We start from the raw sequence: 22,672 nt of genomic DNA on the forward strand, positions 1-22,672 counted from the left end.
CCCCTGGCCTCCTGACAACCTGCCGTCTGGCCTCCCCCACATGAAGCTCCCCCTGCCATGTGGCCATTGCATATGTCCCTTCTGCCCACTTTGTCCCCCCATCTCCTCTGAGCTCCCCCAGGTCTGAGTAAGCTGCCCCTTCTCAGCCCCTGTAGTGTGTTCCTTCTCCTTTCCTTTTTTAATGTTTATTTGCTTTTGAGAGAGAGCGTGCGCGCACACAGGGAAGGGGCAGAGAGAGAGAGAGACAGAATCTGAAGCAGGCTCCACGTTCTGAGCTGTCAGCACAGAGCTCTTCACGGGGCTTGAACCCACAAACCGCGAGATCGTGACCTGAGCAGAAGTCAGATGCTTAACTGACTGAGCCACTCAGGCACCCTGAGCCACACACTGATGTGCTTGGCCGTGGACTCACAACTACATGCTGTGGGCCGAGCTGGGTCTCCTCAGTCCCTGCTGCAGGATCAGCCAGGAGCAAGCGCTCAGCTGGTCTTTACTGAACAGATTCGTTGCATAGTGAGTCAACTCTCCTAGCTGAGGAATTAAGGCCCCTGCAGTTTGCCTTCCTTCACACCCTGGCTCGTTCCAGGTGCTCAGTGGATGACAAGTACTATAAGATGAAACCTGCATCCTCAGGGAGCTAGGGAAGCAAGTCTGAGATGCACAAAAGGCCAAACAATAACCCAACAAAACTGGGTAAGAAATGGTTGATTCAGGTGCATTCCAGACCAGAAGCATCCAAAGGGACTTGCTAAAAACACACATTCCTGGTCTCCACGCTGAGAAGGCCCAGGGATCTCTCGATGTAAGTGGCCCAGGAGATTCTGAGGGGCTGGACGATGGGCTGGCCTTTAGGCCAGTTAAGGGCTAAAACTTCTTAAGATGGAGTGGTCACAGACAGGACCTCCCCACCACATCCTTTGGTGCCTTTATGTGAGTGAGACAAAGGCACCCCCTAGAAAGATACCACCCCAGGTGTGTGGCCTGGTGTGAGGCTGGGCTGCCCACCTGCTTCCGCTTGACCCTTGGTTGGATGCTTGCAGAGGACACAACTGTATAAGCTGACGTGGCAACTGGTCCCCGTGAGTCCAGGAGCAACGTCGCAGAGTGCACACTGAGTGGAGAAGGTGGGGTGAAGTCAACACAGGAAGCTGACTGGTCCATCTGAATGCCAGTCCATGGTGAGTGCTTAGTGCCACAGGTAATACAGAGTCTTTGAAGGATTTTAAGCAGGACCATTACCTGATGAAAACAATGTGTAAGTATCTGATAACACAGTGGTTATTACCTACAGAAGTGAAGAGGAGGAGGAGGAGGAGGAGGAGGACATCTTTCCAGGTGGAGGGAACAGCATTGCAAACTGCTGTAGAGCAGGACCTGGAAAGTGTGGCTGGAGCTGGGGGCAGTGTGTGGGGTGACCACACAATCTAGCATCTTCTGAGCACGAACGTGTGCTCTGACACTTCTGAGCACGAACGTGTGTGCTATGAACAGCTATTCCAGGACAGTACCTGTAAGTAAGGACTGTCCCGGGGAAAACTGGGAAGCACATAAACAGCTAGCGGAGTGGTGCCTGGTAATTTGGGGCCACATTACACAGGCCCACAGCCCATGGGAAAGAGCTGGGGTTTTATTCTAAGTGCACTGGGGAGGAAGACTTCGAAGGGTGTTGAACCAAGCAGTGTCATACCACGTTCCAATTTATGCAAGGTAAGGGATTCTCGTGTGAACGCGCAAAGGGTAAAAATTCAAGGATAGAGCATGACTCTTCGATATTGATCAGTGCCTTGTTTTGGATGCACCGGAAAATAGCATGTAAGCACCTTGTTTATATCTCTTCAAAGTGTTCTATTGCTGCACATGGGAGGTCATTACAGTGTATCTCAGCATCCCAAGAACATTTGGCTTTCAAGTGAATCCCAACACACATGGAAACCACACAAAACAACTGAGTCAAGCACTATTACTTGCCTTACACCTTCCACTTGGAGGTAGCCAAACCCCAGGCTATGGCCACCCAGCCAAGGGAGACCATGCTGACTGGCTGTGAGACCCTCCAATTAGCTTCGGGGGCAGCACATGTCTGTGGCACTGAAAAAAGAATTTGGGCTGACATGAACTTCAGTGAGGTCCCAGGTGTCAAACTTGAGTCACAGGGTGCCATAGGCAAAATATTTGCATCCCCGCCCTCAACGCATGTGTTGAAACCTTACCCCAGTGTGGTGCTATGAGGCGGTGGGGCCTTCTGGAGGTGATCAGGTTAGGAGGTGGAGGCCTCAGGAATGGCATCGGTGCCTGTACAAAAGAGACCTCGGAGACCTCAGGGACCTCCCTCACCCCTTCTGCCACCTGAGGACACAGCAACAAGACAGGCTCTATGAACCAGGAAGCCCTCACCAGATATCAAATGTGCTGACATCCTGATCTTGGACTCCCCAGCTGCCAGGACTTATAAGTCAATTCCCACTGTTTATAGATTAGTCTATGGTGTTTTGTTACAGCAGCCAGGAGGGATTAAGACACAGGGAAACCAACTAACTTCCAAACAAGCATCCTAGGGGTGCAAAGCTCCCTGCATGTTCCCCAGATGTTTAAGACCACCAGCATTTATTGGGCACCTATGGCGTACAAGGCACGACGTTCAACCCTGGCAGTGGACTGCAATGATGAGTAAGTACCAGTGCCTGCCTTCTGTCAGGAAAAATACAGTAAAGAGATAACTTATCTCAGGGTATGACACATAAGCAAGATGATAAGCTAACAACTCCAATAAAGGTTCAGACACTGTGCTCTTGGTTAACAGAAAAAGAGATGAATATACTTAGTGGAGTGAGTGGAACTTACCCTGGGCAGTGAAAAATGGGAAAGACTTGGCAGGTAAACAGGCGGGAAAAGACATTAAGGCCACTGGAACCTTGGCTCTGTGATCAGTTCGTGTGTGACCTTGAGTAAGCCACCTAACCTAAGTTTTCATTTCCTCATTATTAAATTAGGAAAATGATGGTGCAAGGTTGTTGTGGGCAAAAGCTGAAATGATGTGCATGAGAGCACCCAGCAAAGTGTCCAGCATCGAACAGGTTGCCCTCACCACCCATTCCGCTGACCCTGCATTCGGAGGAGGAAATCAGGGGAGTGAGCTGAACTTTGGGGGAGAATGGGAAATACTCCCATTTGAAAGAAAGGCGGAATGAGTGGAGACAATGGCTGGAAAGCAGTTCTGGACCTAAGGAAGAGGAACCCAGGGCGTGAGAAACCCTTGGATGAGGTGCTGGGTGTCCTTCACATGTCACACACATGTTACCCATATATATCTGTCCTTCCTTCACCAGGTGGGGTGGGCTTAGTCTCAGGACCCAGTCACGACCCTGTGAATTGCTCAGGTCCAATCCCAACCCAGTCTGAACATCCTGCAACTAAAAATTAAGTTGTGAAGTTCATCTTCCAAAAATTAATCTCCACCAAAATTGTCAACAACTTAATAGAAAGAATTATTAAGGAATTAAAAATAACTGAAGCAACACAAGGGAGAAGCTACTGCCCCTCTGACAATGGGAACAAGGGGAAGCTTGGAGTTATTGAAACTTAGAAGTTCCTCAAAAAATTAACACTGGAATTACTATATGATACCGCAATTCAGCTTCTGGGTAAACGCCCAGAAGAACTGAGACCAGGGCCTCAAAGAGATATGTGTACACCTGTGCTCACAGCAGCGTTATTCACAGGAGCCAAAAGGTGGAAGCAGCCCAGGTGTCCATTGACGGACGACTGGATGAAGAAGGCATGGTTTGTACACGCGATGGGATGTATCAGGGTTAAGAAGAAACAAAACTCTGGCACACGCTTCAACCCACGTGAACCTTCAGGGTATGACGCCGAGGGAAATAAGTTTGTTACAAAAGGGTAAATACTGTACGATGCTACTTATAGGAAGTACCCAGAGGGGTCAAACTCATAGATACAAAGTAAAATGGTGGGAGCCCCAGGGGCTGGGAAGGGGAACAGATAGGGACTACAGTTTAATGGGGATAAAGCTCCAGTGGTACAAGATGAAAAGAGTTCTGGAAATTGGTCGCACCAACAATGTGAATGCTCTTAACAATATTAAACTATACCCTTAAAAATGGTTACAAGGGGTGGCACCTGGGTGGCTCAGTCAATTGAGCGTCCGACTTCGGCTCAGGTCATGATCCCACGGTTCATGAGTTCGAGCCCCATATCGGGCTCTGCGCTGGCAGCTCAGAGCCTGGAGCCTGCTTCAGATTCTGTGTCTCCCTCTCTCTCTCTCAAAAATAAATAAACATTAAAAAAATTAAAAAAAAAAAAAAAAAAAGAATTAGACCAGAGGTCAACAGCATCACCTTTAAACAAAAAATGGTTACAATGGTAAATTCCGTGTTGTGTGTATTTTAGCAGTTAAAGAAAAACCAGAGTTTTGGAAGAGGAGTCTGGCAGAATTGAGACTCAGACCCTGGGCGCTGGTGTCCCTGAGTTACAGGGATGTTCTGGGGCTGGGAGCTGAGGAGAAAAGGCCGCTAGAGCCATACTAGCAGGACAGGATGCAGAGGGAGAGGGGAAATCCCTTCTTTCTTCTGGCCATCCAGTCTCTCACCGCTTTGCCCGCTCAGCAGAGCCAAGCTCAGAGCCACCTGGCAAACAAAGAAAAGCAGTTTGCAAAGTCCAGGGTCCTGCAGCACAAGTCGAGTGAGTGCAATGGTACAGCTTTGAGGACAAGACCATGGCTGGCACCATGGGCCACACAATGTTTCTGAGCAAGGAAATTGCACAATCAGGGTTTTTGAAAGCTGAGTCTGTCTGGGAGAGACCCTGAGAGCCCAGCCTCAGCATTCTTCTGCTTTTGACACCAAGATTTCTGTCCTATTCCTGAACCCTGAATCCTACTCCTCACTCTATCATTAGTTCTAGTAAGTGGATTCTGTTGCTGCTCCTAACTTTTGAGGCGGCCCAAAGGTTGGGGACAGCTCAGAAGCATGAAAGTGACAGTCAGCCCATGTCCCCTAATACGACCTGCTTTAAATACTGTTAAGAGAGGAAAACATTTCCTTCCACCCATCTCAGGTTCTTGGCCGGGGCTCAGTAATAAAGACTGATTAGCAAGAGAAAAACACGAGTTTAATAATAGTAACGTGTGTCTCACGTATCCATGGGAGATGCTCAGGCTTATATGGTATGTGTAACAAAGGACAGTAAAGTCCATTTCTCCATAGAAGTAACAGGACAAAGACAGCAGTTTGGGCTGCAATCAAACAACACAAAGAAATGAAAGGCATCCAAAGCGGCAAGGAGGAAGTGAAACTTTCACTCTTTGCAGACAACGTGATACTCTATGTGGAAAACCCAAAAGATTCCACCAAACACTGGTAGAACTGATCCATGAATTCAGCGAAGTCGCAGGATATAAAATCAATGCACAGAAATCTGTTGCATTTCTATACACCAATAATGAAGCAGCAGGAAGAGAAATCAAGGAATCGATCCCATTTACAATTGCACCAAAAACCATAAAATACCTAGGAATACACTTAACCAAAGAGGTGAAAAACCTATACACTGAAAATTATAGAAGGCTTATGAAAGAAATTGAAGAAGACACACACAAAAAAAGGAAAAATATTCCTTGCTCATGGACTGGAAGAGCAAATATTGTTAAAATGTCAATACTACTCAAAGCAATCTACATATTCAATGCAATCCCTATCAACATAACATCAGCACTCTTCATAGAGCTAGAACAAACAACCCTAAAATTTGTATGGAACCAGAAAAGACCCCAAATAGCCAACGCAATTCTGAAAAAGAAAACCAAGCCTAAAGGCATCACAATTCTGAACTTCAAGATGTATTACAAAGCTGTAATCATCAAGACAGTACGGTACTGGCACAAAAAACAGACACAGTAGATCAATGGAACAGAAGAGAGAACCCAGAAATGGACCCATAAATGTATGGCCAATTAATCTTTGGCAAAACAGGAAAGAATATCCAATGGAATAAAGACAGTCCCTTCAGCAAATAGTGTTGGGAAAACTGGACAGCAACATGCAGAATGAATCTGGACCATTCTCTGACACCATACACAAAAATAAACTCAAAATGGATGAAAGACCTAAGCCAAGACAGGAAGCCATCAAAATCCTAGAGAAGAAAGCAGGCAAAAACCTCTTTGACCTCAGCCACGGTAACTTCTTACTCAACATGTCTCCAGAGGCAAGGGAAACAAATACAAATATTGGGACCTCATCAGGATAAAAAGCTTCTGCACGGCAAAGGAAACAATCAGCAAAACTAAAAGGCAACTGATGGAATGGGAGAAGATATTTGCAAAAGATATATCAGATAAAGGTTTAGTATCCAAAATCTATAAAGGACCTGGGGCACCTGGGTGGCTCAGTTGGTTGAGCATCCGACTTTGGCTCAGATCATGATCTTGCGGTTTGTGAGTTGGAGCCATTTGCAACAATGTGGATGGAACTAGAGTGTATTATGCAAAATTAGAGAAAGATAATTATCCTATGACTTCACTCACATGTGGAATTTAAGACACAAAACAGATGAACATAGGGGAAGGGAAGCAAAAATAATATAAAAACAGGGAGGGGGACAAAACAGAAGAGGCTCTTAAATACAGAGAACAAACTGAGGGTTGCTGGAGGGGCTGTGGGTGGGGGGGATGGGCTAAGTGGGGGATGGGCATTCAGGAGGACACTTGCTGAGATGAGCGCTGGGTGTTATACGTAGGGGATGAACCACTGGAGTCTACTCCTGAAATCATTATTGTACTAGATGCTAACTAACTTGGATGTAAAATAAACAAACAAACAAACAAATAATATTTTTTTAAAAACAAAAGAAAGAAACATTGCTGAGGGGAATGCCCATTCCTGTCACACACCATTTCTGTGACCGAGAGCAAAGGCAGGCAGCCCAGACCACAACCCTCTTTGCCACGTCAGTCTCGACTTTATTCAACCATATCTGTCTCAGTCACCAGGTGAAATAGGGCAGAGGAGACTGTTCAGTAAATTATTAGGGGCGCCTGGGTGGCTCCATCGGTTAAGCGTCTGACTTCGGCTCAGGTCAAGATCTCGCAGTCTGTGAGTTCGAGCCCCGCGTCGGGCTCTGTGCCGACAGCTTGGGGCCTGGAGCCTGCTTCGGATTCTGTGTCTCTCCATCTCTCGGTCCCTCCCCTGCTCATGCTGTCTGTCTCTCAATAATAAATGAACATTAAAAAAATTTTTTTAAATAAAAAAATATTAAGTGCTGTACAAATATCACTGCCACCAGCAGAACTGGCCAGTTCTCATCACTTTCCTTCCTCCCACAAGTGCTGTGAAAATCCTAAGGAACTTCACCCGAAAAGACCCCATGTTGTTTCAGGACTGGTCACTAGGTGTTGCTATTTGTTGGGATAACATACTGTTAATTTTCTCCCGTGACTCCAGAAAGCCTGTATTTTTTGTAGATACAGAGATGGGTTTTTTTCTCTATTTGATTTTGAGAATTACCTTGTGTTTCCCATAATGTATACATAGTCAGTAAAGGAGACTATATTTCCCGAGACTTCGCTTCTGTTTTCCCTCCTCCGGTGCCCCTGACTTTAACAATCACGCACCTCCCTGCAGTGCAGTTCACTCCCCGGTCACTATTTCCTTCCTTCAGCCAACGTTTGTTGAGCATCATATACGGGCCAGGAACTGGACCGGGGGACTGCAGACACCAGAGAGAACAGACCAAGCGGCATCTGCCACACAGTTCGCTTTGATGCTTGTCCTCAGACAACAGCCCCCGTTTCCAAGTGTCTGTTGGGAAGGGGACTAACAAAACCTTTCTGTCTGTCCCCACACTGAAAGCCCCGGAAGTGGCTTCCCTGAAGTTCACCTGCCTCTCTGTATTCACCTTGAGCACTGGCTCTTGACTTGAATGGAGCTCAAGTCATCAAGCTCTCAACCCGCACTTCCCGGACCCCCTCCTTCCTCCCCTCTGCCAACCGGGGGCCACACCCGAGCTTTGCACCGGGTCTTGCCCTTATCTCCGCCCCCAAAGCAACCACCAACAGTCAGGTCATCAGTGCCCTCGGCCTGGGCCATGGTGAGAGACCCCAAACTGGCTTTCCTGCCTCCATTTCTTCTCTCCTACAAATGCCTTGCCCTAATGACAGAGTGCTTCTTGTGAAGAGTGCTCCCCACCATGTGACCCCACCTCGATTCTTTATTCTAGAATATTTAAACCTCTCCCTAGCATCTAAAACTTTTCTCTGTCACCAGACTCCAAGCTACATAATCTGCATCCTACTTCTAAATTAACAAAAAGTGGGTAAAGAAATATTTCTGTGCCAGGCGTTGGCTGAGGCACATGGGCTACAGACATGAGCAAGACCGGACCACTTCTCTCAGGATAAGCAGGTTATAAAATACCTGTAATAGACTGAATCGTGCCCCTCTCCCACAAATTCACATGTTGAAGCCCTAACCTGTGGTTCCTTAGAAGGTGAAAGTGCTCAAGGTGAATACAGAGAGGCAGGTGAACTTCAGGGAAGCCATCTCCGGGGCTTTCAAGCGTGGGGACAGACAGGAAGAGTCTTTGAATAGGTAAGGAAGGTAAAATGAGGTCATATGGGGGGGGGGGCTAATCCAGTATGACTGCTGTCCTTCTAGGAAGAGGGGGTGACACCAGGGAGAGCAGCCTCGGAAGGAACTGACCCTGCCAGCACCTTGACCCCAGGCTTCCGAGTCTCCAGAACTGTGCTGAAATAAATGTCTGCTGCTTAAGCAACCCCGTCTGTGGAATTTTATGACACCTGACCTAGCAAACTAAGACAATAAGTAAATACAAAAAATCTGTGGAGGAAGGACACTCGCCTGTATATGGGGACCACACAAGGAGTGGTCAACTCTCTCTCTTCTGTAAGCCCAGGGCTGCGTTCTTCCTTATCGTTCTCCTAATATGTCCAGTTTTCTCCTGTATCCATGGCTCTGCTCTGTTTCTTCCCTTGTACAGTCTGCTTCCTGCTCCACTGCTGCAGCCAGCGTTCACCGTCGAGGCCAAGGACAATGTTACCACAGTCTTTGCTCTGTTCTGAACTTGATTTCATTTGTCTCTCCTTTTTGCTCCTGTACCGTTTTCCGGGTGCCTTTCCTGTAGTCCTCATCCCCCTCATATTTATTTCTGTCCCCCTCATATTTATTTCTGTATCTCTGTAGTTTGACTGGCCAACTCTTCCCAATTATAAATGCTTTGATGTACGGAAATGTCTCTCACTTACCTTCATGTCCCTTATGGCACCTGTTACCAGGACTTAACACACAGAAGATGCTCAGTAAATAAGTATCTAACTGGAGCAAGGGGGAAACTCTGCTAGAATAAAGGAAGCCAATCATTTTTACGTGAACTTTTTTAAAAAATTCTCTTTGAATGTTTATTTAGTTTTGACAGAGAGAGAGAGAGAGAGAGAGAGAGAGAGAGAGACAGAGCATGAGCCGGGGAGGGGCAGAGAGAAGGTGAGACACAGAATCCGAAGCAGGCTCCAGGCTCTGAGCTGTCAGCACAGAGCCCGATGCGGGGCTCGAACTCACGAGCTGTGAGATCACGACCTGAGCCGAAGTCAGATGCTTAACCGACTGAGCCACCCAGGCGCCCCTTACCTGAACTTTTAAGGAGAATACGGTTGTTCCTTCTTTCCTGTAAAACAAAGGCAAAAACTGCTGGGTTCTTTTCTGTTCTCTTGACGTCCTGACTCAACCCCCTCATGATTTTTCAGCTTCATCAGATTGCCAATGTTTCCTCTCCTGTGAACAAAGTATTTGGCCACATCTTGGCAGTCAAAGCTGTGAGCTTTTATTTTGTTTTTGAGAGAGAGCACAAGCTGAGGAGGAACACAGAGAGAGAGAGAGAGAGAGAGAGAGAGGGAGGGAGAATCATAAGCATACTCTACCCCCAGTGCAGAGCCCAACATGGGGCTTGAACCCATGACCCTGGGATCATGACCTTAGCTGAAATCAAAACTCAGACGTCTAACTGAGCCACCCAGGGGCCCCAAGGCCATAGGTTTTCAATTTACAGAAGTAGGGCTTTAGGTTTAATGGGGATAATCAGGAGAAGCTGACTCTCCAACCTTTCTGAGTCTTCAAATGTGGTTTATATGGATCTAGATGAGGTTTGGATGAAACGGGCACACTGGCCGTGAGCAAACCTATAGGATCTAAGTACTGAGGAGCGAACCCGGAGGGGCTGAATGGGAACCACTAACTACAAGTCTAACATTTTCTGCCCTCTGGAAATGCGGCCTCTCTTCCGGAGGTGATTTTCCCCTTTTCCCGAGGTCTGCCTTCACCTTCAAACCCGAGGGAGCCCAGAGAACAGCTTCAGAATTTCCCCCCCCCACCATTCTCAATCACAAACAAGTGGTTTCACCCGTAAACGTTCTCCTCTTCTCCCCTGCTGGCTAAACCTTTATTTTAAAACTGTAATTACAATATCTCTCAGAAATGTCAAGAACTCAAGCATGAGTAATCCTGGAGTTCAACAGGAACAGAGGCCGTATTGCTCTATTGGGCTCGTAACACGGTCGTCTTCGTGTAAACTGAAGCTGGGAGACCCTGTGCTCGTCAACTCGGGGGAATTCTGCCGCACAGTGAAAACGTGAACCACAGTTACGTCCGACGGTGTCAGCGAATCTCACGGACCTGACGTCGAACGCAAGAAGCTGCTCACAGAGTCCGTGCTATACTATTTCATTATTACCAAGTTCGAGAATAGGCAAAGGGAATCTCCCGTGACGGTGAGGTTTACATGAGCAGATTCCCGTAAAGTCCTCGGAAAAGTGAACGACTGGAAATCAGTCCGTAAGCGTGAGCCACTTTTGTTAGAATGAGAGACGTTCAGTGAAACCTCTCTAAAATGAATGGTGCTCCTTAAACGGTCTTAATGAGGAGCCTGAAGGTAACCTTGTGGGAGAACCGCACAGGAGCCTCACTGAGGAACTCGGCTCTGGGAAGCAGGACCCCTGGACTCGCAGGCAGAGGTGAGGTCAGGAGGGAAATGGGCTCCCGGAAGGGCAGGAGGCAGAGGGGTCGGGAGAACAACAGGAACCATCGCATGGCTCGGGCAAGGGGTGGGACGGGGGTGGTAGCAAGTTATTTCTGAGAGGAGTGGGACGGAAGGAGCAGAAAAGCTTGTAGCAGAAGCTCCAGAGGGATTTTGGGGACACCCACGCCCCGAATAAGTAAAATCTAGGGCCGGGACTTGTTATAGCTTCAGAAAGCCACATCCTTGCTTTGGAAACAGCTCCAGGAAAAGCCCCCCAGCCTGTTCCAACCAGATCCCTCCCTCTTGAGATTCAGGAACGGCCCTGGGCCTCTGCTCCCTTATTTTCCTGAGGCATCTTCACGCCCCAGCCTCGCTGCGTGTTCTCCAGGAAGAATGCACACATGCTCAGGAGTGTTGAATTTGTTTCAAAACGTTGGAACATTTCTTTCTACTTACTGCTCTTTCCCGCCTACTCTCCTTTTACTCAGGAATTTTCTGATCCAAAGAGACTTAAAGAGTGGCTTGGGAGTTGATAGCAGATGTTATCAAGAAGGCTTTGATACTGGTTTTTAAAGTACTATTTTCTTCAGATTTATCTTTCCATACATAAATGTAAAAGTGTCTCCGTAAAGTGCCCCACTGCACTTATAAACTATCATTCTCAAATTAATGGACAATCATAATGAAAAAGTAATTATAACCCTCTGTAATTATCACAGCACCATTAAGTTCTTCACGCCTCAAGATTGTTCTACATGAGAATGAGGGTTTCAACGGCGTGGCTCATCACACAGTTGCACAGATGCTATTTGATGTTCTTACCCTGATTGTGTTTCCTTCTTCCTCACCCCCAGATAAAAGAAGTATGATGCAGGAAAGACATGAGCACAGAGGATCGAGTATAAACTATTCACGAATTTTTTCAAAAGAAAGAACTAATTCAAATTATGTTTTGGTAGTAGAAAAGGGGACGCTTAGGCAAAACTTGCGGACTCGTTGGCATTCCTCTAGATAAATAGGTGAAGCCTGGATCTTTCACTCCGCAAACCACGAAAATCGCTAGGGTGAGGAGACACACTGGGTTGGCTCCAACAGTGTGTGTTTCTGAGAAGCCGTCTCACAAAACCTGACCCCAGTGAACTCCTGAGCCATTCATCACAAAGACTTTAAAAACATAGGGTATACTTTGTCTCTGATATATTGGGTCAACTTTGTCTATATAGTTACGGTTTTGTATGATAAGACCCAAACGGAGAGATTTCCACGAGCACACTAAAATTGTATGCAAAATCGTGCGTGTACATGCATGTGTGCGCTTTGTCTTGTGGGGATGGATGTATATCCTTCATCACGTTCTCAAAAGGAGCCACAACTGAAATAAGGTTAAGAATCACTGACCTCCGGGTGAGGTTCAGAAAAACAAGACAAACCAAACCAAAACAAACCCGGAGAGCCCAAGAGCAAAGCCCACAGTTCACACAAAGACAGTCACAGGGTGGGTGGAGGGGAGCACACAATAAAGGTGCTGAAGCATTAAACTAGCAAATAGCTGTGCAGCCGTCAGTCCCCACCAGACCCCGTCAGTCCCCACCAGTCAGGGTTTGCATATTGTGGATGCTCTGAGCTCAGTTTGCCAGAATTGATTTTTTCGAGTCAGGCTCCCAAATCATTCGGGTCAAGACTGTCCTCCCAAGCCCTTGGAGAAAGGGAGAAAGCCCGCGTGGACCGCAGGTGGGGAAACAGTCCAGCCAGGAGGGAAAGGTTGCTGGGGGGACGTGGCCTGGAACAATGCCGGGCTTAAACCTTATGGAGGCATGAGACAGGGCACCCATTGTTTAGACGGATCATTTCAAGCCTTTTCAGTTTGTTTGTGGTGTGCCTAGAGGCCGTCCTTCCCAAGTGGCACCTTTTCTTGAGGGATGGGTCTCAGGAACCTGGAGGGGTGAGGGGAGGAGAAGGATTCACCTCCCCCTGGGCTTACCTCGCCCTGGATTCACCTCCCCCTAGATTCACCCCCCACCGCCCTGGATTCACCTCCCCCCGGACTCATCTGCCCTGGATTCACCTCCCCCTGGATTCACCTCCCCCTAGATTCACCTCCCCCTGGACTCACCTCCCCCTGGATTCACCTCCCCTTGGACTCACCTCCCCCTGGATTCACCTCCCCCTGGACTCACCTCCCCCTGGATTCACCTCCCCCTGGGCTCACCTCCCTCTTGGCTCACCTCTCCCTGGACTCACCTGCCCCTAGATTCACCTCCCCCTGGATTCACCTCCCTCTGGACTCACCTGCCCCTGGACTCACTTCCCCCTGGTTTCACCTCCCCCTGGACTCACCTCCCCCTGGACTCACTTCCCCCTGGTTTCACCTCCCCCTGGACTCACCTCCCCCTAGATTCACCTCTCCCTGGACTCACCTGCCCCTAGATTCACCTCCCCCTGGACTCATCTCCCCCTGGACTCACCACCCCCTGGACTCACCACCCCCGGGACTCACCTCCCCCTGGACTCACCACCCCCTGGACTCACCTCCCCCTGGACTCACCTGCCCCTAGATTCACCTCCCCCTGGACTCACCTCCCCCTAGCACCTCACTGCTGATTATCTCTTGTTTCTGGTTCTCCTGGCATTTTCGTAGCCCTGAACTTGGAGCACTCGCCTCTCTTCTCCCACCACCTTATCCTTCTTCCTCCGAGTTTGACTTTTGTAGTAAGAGGAATAGGTTACATTTGCATTTTTCAGACCCCTTTGGAGGAACGACCCTTGCGTGAAACACTAGTGTATTGAGCTTCCCTGCTGTGAACTTGTACAAAACTAATCATCTTGAGGACCAACCTCTAGTATGTGCTGTGTATTTATACATGTTTGTAGCATAATTTTTTAAAAAGTAGTAGGATGAACTGACAACATTGGGGTCCAATTAGAGTTTATTTGCATCACAAGTGACCTGGCCCAAAGGCTCACCTACTGTCAAGCGAGCAGTAGGCAACAGCGGCAGGTGAAGGCAGCAGGTGGTGAAGGTGACAGGTGAAGGCAGCAGGTGAACAAGGCGGCAGGTGAACAAGGCGGCAGGTGAAGGTCTCTACGCCTCTGTCCGTTCTGAGTTGCTCTTACTCGATCAGTTCATTTACTTGTTCATTAACTGAACACATAGTAGGCACCGGAGTCCTCTTTTTGGGGTATATTTCCTGCCTTCCAGGGATGGAAGGTTCCTGTAAGGAGAGACAAGTATGTAACTGTGTGAGGTGGTGCACAAGGGGGCTATTGGCTCATCAGGTATGAAGTCTCCCATTGGCCTAGAGGACATGAGTCGTTTCCTCTCTATGAAGTCACATCTGGGAGGGGCTTGAGGGTCGAGTAGGGATGTGTGGTGGAGGGAGAGGCAGAAGGAGAACATTCCAGCGCCGAGAAAAACACATGAAGACACTCAATAAGAAAAGACTGGGAAGACAGTGGTGCTAGAAAGTCCATCCCTCGGAACCTTCTAGCAAGGAAGTAGATTTTGTCAGAGGGGTGAGGAGACAGGTAATGATGGGTAGAAGTAGAGAGGGAAAAAGTGGAGGGTGAGTCTGCAAAGATAGCTGGAGGTTCCTAGTAGGAAAACCCATATCTGCTACAGAATTGCATTTTATCCCCAAAGAAACATGAGGATAACAGCGTTTTCAAGTGTAGCAATGATGGCCATCACATGTTTCATTTAATCCTAAGTACTTGTCTACATTAACTTATTTAGACCTTATACCAATTTTATGAGATAGGTACTATCGTCCCCATTTTAAAATAATGAAACCAAAGCACAGAGAGGTTAACCAAATTACGAGGCCACACAGCTAGTAAGTGATGAAGCTGTGTGAATTAGTTAAGAGAGATTTGGACAAATACCGGAGAGCAATGTGCTGTGTGTCCCAAGCTAGTGGCAAGGAATCCAGTCTGGAGGATGTTATGGCAATCCAAAAAAGGGATCTTGTGTCGAGACAGAGCTAAGATGTAAAAGTGCATCAAAAGTATTCTGTGTGGGGGCACCTTAGGCTCAGTAGGTTAGCACTCGACTTTGGCTCAGGTCATGGTCTTGCGGTTCATGGATGGAGCCTCACGTCAGGCTCTGTGCGGACAGCTCGAAGACTGGAGCCTGCCCCCTCTCTCTCTCTGCCCCTCTCCTGTTGTGCTCTCTCTCTCTGTCTGTCTCAAAAATAAATAAACATTTAAAAAAAGCATTCTGTGTCAAAATCCTGCCTCTCATCTGCTTGTTACCGGATCCAAAGCAGTCTGAGTTTTCCAGGATGACTTCATCATAGATTAAAGCTTTGATAAAGAATGTCGACTGAACCTGGGTGAGCATTGACTCTTGATTTTGGCTCAGGTCATGATCCCAGGGTCATGGGATGGAGCCCCGAATTGGGCTCCTTGCTGAGTGTGGACCCTGCTCAAGATTCTCTCTCTCTCTCTCTCTCTCTCTCTCTCTCCCGCAGCCCCACTCCCTGGCTCGCACACACTCTCTCTAAAAAAATAAAATAATAAAATAAAAAAATAAAGTGGGGTGTGGTATTTCCTTAGTGCGTGAATATAAAAGAAAAGATGTTCTTTTATAGGGGTTCAGGCAGGGGGTGCTGCTCACAAGGAGACCTTGCATTTGCTCTGCCGAAGAAGGTGGCTTTCTGAGAGCTTAATGAGCAAGTTGGGGTTGGATGTCACGCCTTCAGGCACTGGTCTCAATTTACTTAGCTGGTGCATAGAGAGGATGTTTTTGCCTTATTCGTTCGACAAACCTTGTTTGGGCACTGTCACCTGCTGGGATTGTGCTGAGTGCTTGCAATGGGAGCCAAATAAAACATGGTTGGTGACTTCAGGAAAGTTCTCTCTGGCCCCTTTATCAGTCAAGCTCCAGCCAGGAATAAGAGGCAACACCAGTTATCCTAACGAAGAGGAATTTGTGCAGGGGGTTGGTTTCCTGGGCGATGGGCATCTGGGGAGGCAAGGGAGGCATGGCTGGGAAACCAGGCAACACGAGTGAAGCACGAGGCCGGGGAGCAGGGTCGAACCTGGGAACCCGTCCCAACAGCCATTCCCAAGGCGAAGGGTCACCCCAGGTGATGCGACAGAGGAGGAGGCAAGTCCTGTCAGCCTCCAGGCTGCAGTCTTCCCTCATGACCCCTGCGATGCCCCCGGTGGGGGCGGGGGGCAGTGTGTAGAGGGGAAGAGTCTGCAGGGCTGAGGCGGGGAGACAGAAAGGCCAGCAAATCAGTCATTCTGGAAGAGAGTCCAGTCTGGGTCTGAGCTGGAACCGAGACATGCCTGAGCTGCAGGCCTCCGAGTTGGAACGTCCAGAATTGGACTCTCTTGCACCCGCCTTGGGGCCTTTGCCCGGGGGGGTTCCTTCTGTCTTGGAACACTTTTCCCCAGCCCTTTTGTTTTCACTTTTTTTAAGCCTCTGCCCCAAAGTCCCGTCTTGATGATTGTAATCGAAACCCTACCACTGCCCCCATTCTTTTATCTTGCCTTATTTTTTCCTAGAATATTTATCATGGTGGAAAATAAACATGTCACGTTATAACAAATAAACATTTGTCATCATGTTGCAATTTCACATATTCATTTATTGCTTTCTTGTTTATTTTTTGCCCCCCCCCCCCCTTTGGAACACAAAATCCTCCTGGGTGGGAATTATTGTCTCTTGTTTCCCCACGGGCCGAGAGCAGTCGATGCCATCCGGATAGCTGTTGAACGAACACGGGAATGAGGGGACGCTTAGTTGAGGAAGAATAAGAAGGTTGTGTGGGGCAAAAGGCTAATAAAACTAGTAAGAAAAGACTCATAAGGAAAGTGCTGTGTCTGTCGAGATACCTGATCGCTCTCCCATGTAGGAAGGAGCAGCCGCAGGAAGAAAATGCAGGAGGTGTGTCGCAAACAGTATCTACAAGGTGAGCCCAGGTGCCAGAGCGGAATCGGGGCCGGGGACAGGACACCTGCCAGCGACTCCACATCGAGGCCTTGGACATTGTAGGTACACAGGTTTCTGGCCAGGCCAGCGGCACGGTCTCATAAACCGTGCGCGCTTGGGTTTGTTGGAGCGAACGATGAAGAAGGTGTGAAGGGGGAGGGCTCGGCGGAGGCCACCCCTCTTTGTAAATGCAGAGCCAGTGTTCCGTTTGCCAGAGATCCTTCCAACATTCTTTGGGCCACACTCCGCTAATATGAAAATTCTACCGGACTGCCACGAGGAAAAAAGAGTAAAAGATACAGAACACGACTCAAAAAAAAAGAAAAGAAAAAAAAACAACAGCCCGCTACAGAAAAGTACTTTGAAAGTACCTGCGGTGAAGCGAGCAGTGTGGCCCAACGGCACCTCCTGCTTTGTTCTCAGGTAAAATCCCAGACCCCTGCACCTGTAAGTTATTCCCCACAAGCATGTGGACATCATCTCAGCCTCTCTGATTCAGTCCTACGCACTGTCCATTGCGTTTTTTTAATGTCCATTTAAGTTTTTTTAATGTTTTCATTTATTTTTGAGACAGAGACAGAGCATGAGCAGGGGAGGGGCAGAGAGAGAGGGAGACACAGAATCCGAAGCAGGCTCCGGGCTCTGAGCTGTCAGCACAGAGCCCGACGCGGGGCTCGAACCCATGAATGGTGAGATCATGACCTGAGCTGAAGTCGGACGCTCAACCGGCTGAGCCCCCCAGGCGCCCCTCCATTTAATTTTTAACAAAACCCTTCGCACATCTGTGGTCTTGCTTTCTGTTTCTGTTTCTCATCGTTAACACGTCAAGGAAAGTGTACAAAGACGCATAGTGTCGACACAGTATATTGACAGTCCAAACTTCTATGCATACTTCTGTAGGAGGAAAAAGTTGTATTGCTGTATTTAAGGAACCTTTCTTTTAGAAAGGTTTACGGAACGTTGCTTATGTGCAATGGGGTTGCCAGATTTAGTAAATAAAAATACAGGATGCTCAGTTAAATTTGAACTTCAGATCAACAGTCAATACTTTCTTACTAGAACTACGTCCCATGCAACGTTTGGGATGTACTCGTGATGTAGGTGGGCCAGGTCCCAGGACCCAGAGGGGACCCCACAGGACCAGCCAAGAGGGTCCGTGGCTGCGTGCGGGATGGAAATCAGATGCCAGCCAGGAGGCAATGAGGGCAGAATCTGCCGAATAACGCCAAGTGGTGTGAGTACAGTAGGCAGAGCGTCTGGGAGACTCAGATGGAAGGGAGTCTCCCCAGCACTTGGGGTTGGGGGTTCATACTGGAAAGGGGTCCAGGGTAAATGTTCTTTCAGGAATCCAGGGTGGGGTCCAATCGAAAGCAAGTGGCAGGTGAACAGCAGGTGTTGTAACATAAATCACTGAAGCCGGGGGGGTGGGTACTGATGCCAGTGTCAGCCGAGTTTGACAGACACAGAGCTGGAACAGGCTTGGGGGCCGGTCTCTTACGTTATCAGGTGTCGGGGGCCTAGGACGAAACACAGAGAACGATGAAGTTCTTACTCCCCCCCTTGGGGTGGGAACACAGCTTTTTCGGTTTACTCAGATACAAGGTGAAATATGGCGCATGAGTAAGTGGGGCCTCGCAGAGAAACAGATGGAGCCCGTCGTTCAGCTTCCCTACCTTATTTGTACTGAAAATAATAGGACAGTCCAAGTTTACTGGGCAGCCTGCGTTTTATGTGGCAACTCAATATTTGCAATGTGGTCTGTCTCAGGATAGAAACACAGAAGAATCAGGAGAAACCCTAGGCTTCTGCCACGCCTACTCAAGGCAGATATAACCGCCCTGTACTGTGCTTGATTTCAAATGTTTTTAAGAGTGTGCTAACTGCACAGGAAGTGACTTCTTACTAACTAATGAGGGTCCTGTTACAGGGAAGGCGTATTCCTTCTCTTTAAGGCTTATATCCACTGTTTTTACAGGTTAAGTTTTGCCTTGACCTTCCCAGCCTGTAGTTAATTTCTTCATAGGAAATTAAGTTTGTATCACCGAGACTCAGAGCTGAAAATTCATTTTATTGTTTACCTGGTGGTTAGATTTGCAAGTCGGGAGCAGTGCTGTGTGTCTATTTCAGTTACCCAACCTTGAATGAAACCTGTATTCAAGAGGAAAGGCTTGCTTTCCGGCCCCTGTTGAGGTTTAGCAGGTGAAGCTTTCTCTGGCCTGAGCATTTCTGCTTAGCGGTGATGTTAGGAGGAAAACACGGGGAGGCTCACGCATCAATCAGGTGTGTGGATTGCTCGCTGGTTTTGCAGAAAGACAAACAAGGTTTGGCATTTGCAGTTACGAACTTGTATACAAGCCCTTCAGAACACACCCACACAAACTGTTCAGTTAAGGAGTACCACGCCAAATTTCCCTGTTGTTTTACAGGTGGAATTTCACTGGTGTAGGCCTTAAAGAGGTCTGAAATAGAAGTATCTGATTATTATACGACGTGTCCCTGTGGAAATCGCATTTCATTTGAATTCCACAAGAGAAAAGAGGTGAACAGACCCTATGTTACTTCTACTCGCAAGTGTTTACTTGCAGAGGATATGAACCCATGTTGAACATATTTCCATGGGATGCAACACGGACAAACCTACCCTGAAAGTGGATTTAGGGGAGGTGGGGGAAATGGAGAGATGCTGTTTCACGGGTGTTGAGTTTCAGCCTGGGGAGATGAGCAAGTTCTGGGGAGGGACGGGAGTGATGGGTATACGCACCGCAGTGTGCATTTGGACGTAGCCAAAATGGCAAATTTTATGTTTTATATATTTTGCCACAATAACGAATTAGACCAGAATACCAAAAGTTACATTTTTAAGTATTCTGGGTAACCTGAAACATTTCTGGGGCGGCTACCCTTTTAGGAAGAAAGCGCCACCTTAAACGTAGTTAGGAGTCATCTTTCCCGTTCAGTGATACTGTTGGATCATAGGAGATTGAGATCTTCACAAAAGCACCTTGCATACGGGGCCTTGCAGCAGTTGGGAATTATTAACTGGAGAGCCCTGGCTGACCTTAACTACCACTCAGTACATGATCTTTAATTAATGTAACTCTACACTAAGTGGTTAGCGTTCCAAGGAACATGCTGCCGTGACTGCCTCCAAGTAGACTGGTTCACTGTGCCACGTGACTACATTAGTGTGTGTCCAAACGGTGGAAGGCACACTTGTGGACCTGCGGCTGCCGCGGCCCTTGGTGATGCTGGTTGTTTACATTTATGTTTATGAACAAATAAGGATAAGGAAAACACCCAGGTATGAATGGGAGTGTAGAAAGTGTAAGTAAACTTTTAAACTAACCCTATTAGCTCTGCTAATTAACCCACTTATCTGTCGGAGCCAGGTGGTGAGTAAGGAGGGAACAAAAAGTATTTTTCCTTAAAACGTTTTCTCCCAGGTCTGAATACAACTACACAGCGGTCATGATTTTGCAAAGGCTGATGCCGAAGGCCAGGTGGCGGGTGGGAGGGAGCTCAGCAGCACACTGGGGGGCCTCACGGGGGTCTGGGGGGGTACCGCACTCCCTCCACACCAGAAAAATTGGGGAGCCCACTGGGAGGGAGATCAATAGTCCTGTCTCTGGGACCACTGAACTCCATCCAGGTGGACTCTCTTCCTCGCCTGTGCCTGACAAGGAATTTGGAATAGGCCATTTCCCAAGTCTCCTTCCAGATTTATATGCTGATTATACAATTTGCCCCACCCGCCAGCCCCATAATAACCGAGGCAGTTTTCCTGATGGGACCAGGCAGCAGTGGCCCTCCTGTCCTTGGCCTGGAAGGACATGCTGACTCCAGAGCTCTGGTGACAAGAGATTGATGCTGTAGAGTGAGCGGGGGACTAGTGTCTTAGGGAGTGGTGTCGTTTCACTGGGAATAGGAACCGACTACAACTAACCCGAGTAACACGGGGACTTTACCGGAAGGACACAGAATTTTCAGAATTTAAGGACAGGAAGTTGAGCTGGACCCCACAAGGGACTGGAAATCCAATGCTGGAAAGCTGGGCACAAAGATGGAACACCGCTCCGATAACTCGGTCTTCCCTCCTCCCCTCTTTCCTCTGGCATCTCCTGCTTTCGTTCCACCAGCTCCAACACCCTGCTCATGCCTAGAACCTAATTCCAGGTTTACAGGGCATTTCTACTTCAACATGAAAGAGACCAACTGCAGCTCCACTGGTGACCAAAACCCATGCTGCAGAGACTCTCAGCTGTTTGGGTTTGAGACAGATCGACTTCAGTTTGCTACGCCAGTGAGTATGGAGCACGTGGCTCAGTGTCCACTCAGCAGGGGCTCTGGGAGCAGATGCCCTTGAACAAGGACGTGCTATGCACACGCTCCTCAAGCTTACTTCGGCTGCAAGCAGAAGCCTTCCCTGGCTCGTCAAGCAAAAGAATGTTTTGGAAATACACAGGGATTATCACCTGTAATCAAAGGAGGCAGGGCAGGTCCTGGTCCTCAGCAAACGGTGTCAACAGACCTTTTCTTTAGGGTACAGCCATTTATGTGACTGTTCTAAGGGCTACCTTCTGTGTTTTCCTGTGCCATATGTGAAATTCCTGGAGGTGCGGGAAGACCACGAAGGGCCTGGTTTAGGATGTGTCCATTTCTGGACTCATCTGTTTTACAGGGACATGACCAACCTGTCCCACTTTTCCTAGGACCATCCCAGTGTTTTAAGTGCCACAATTCTAGTGTCCTGGGATCCCCCTCAGTCCTGGGCAAACCAGGACACTTGGTCACCTGAGAACATGGTCACTTGTACATGGTATATGGTCCTTTGAGGGGACCTCTCTATTTATTAGGGGCATTTCTACCACAAGCAAACAATTGTGGCGAGCTATATGGAAACATTTCACGACATTTCGTGGAGTGCCTGTTACATTCTACTTGATGGGGGGGTGGTGCACGCATGTGTGTACACACACAAACACACGCGCGCACACACGCTCTTCCCAGTCTCTCAAGGCCACACCTCTCCACTACATGATTTGGTGATGTCACGCACCACCACAAAGCGACTGCTAACCTCCCCAACGTGGGCAAGCGGGAAGCCGCACCCTTCTACTGGGTGCAGGGCTGATGTCGTGCCCTGCAGGCACAGACTGTCTACATGTTGTCCATTCTTCCTTCTCTGCTGTTGACAATCCTATCTGTACCTCTCACAACATAACCCCAGAGCGAGAGAAAAAAATTGTCAAGCCTTTTCTTCCTAAAGAGGAAAGGGGGGACTTGGCGCGCAAGAAAGTATTCATTAAACACTAGCAGCAAGCAAAACAGCCGTAGAGGTAACCGTCCTCATCCCTGTGGCTGGTAACGAAGCCTCATTACCATTCTAAGGGCTCAGTATTGGTTGGGGCGATCCGCCCAATGCGGTGATATGAGGGGTAAGAGCCCTGCTGGTCCCCCCTTAAAGGCCTTGATCACTGTTTTGGCGTCCCCGATGCAGCCCCCCCATCCCCGCGGCGCCCCGATGCAGCCCCCCGGCTCCCCCGTGCGGCCGGGCTCTCTCCGACGCCCCTCTCTCCCGCAGGCCCTCCCGCCTCCTCCGGTCTCCAGCGCGCGCTCGTCGCTCCCGACCGTCTCTCCGAGAAGGGGGGTGGGAGGGACTTGCGCCTCCCGTCCCGCAGCGCCGGTCCCTCTCCC

General features: G+C 48.5%; 2 long non-coding RNA genes across 2 annotated transcripts; both read right to left on the reverse strand.

Moving 5' to 3' along the window:
• Nucleotides 1-12,617: 12,617 nt before the first annotated feature.
• Nucleotides 12,618-13,850, reverse strand: LOC145713333 (uncharacterized). The gene is made up of 3 exons (XR_014136400.1): nucleotides 13,618-13,850; nucleotides 13,106-13,569; nucleotides 12,618-13,005 (listed from the first exon to the last, which is right to left on the reverse strand). It is a non-coding gene; the product is annotated as an uncharacterized LOC145713333 (long non-coding RNA).
• Nucleotides 13,851-13,949: 99 nt separating this feature from the next.
• LOC144614834 (uncharacterized) lies at nucleotides 13,950-17,504 on the reverse strand. Its single transcript, XR_013553062.2, has 2 exons — nucleotides 15,807-17,504; nucleotides 13,950-14,252 (listed from the first exon to the last, which is right to left on the reverse strand). It is a non-coding gene; the product is annotated as an uncharacterized LOC144614834 (long non-coding RNA).
• Between the last annotated feature and the right edge of the window lie 5,168 nt (nucleotides 17,505-22,672).

Source organism: Panthera onca, chromosome F1, assembly GCF_046562875.1.
Source record: "Panthera onca isolate mPanOnc1 chromosome F1, mPanOnc1 haplotype 2, whole genome shotgun sequence".
Classification (NCBI taxonomy): Eukaryota; Metazoa; Chordata; class Mammalia; order Carnivora; family Felidae; genus Panthera; species Panthera onca.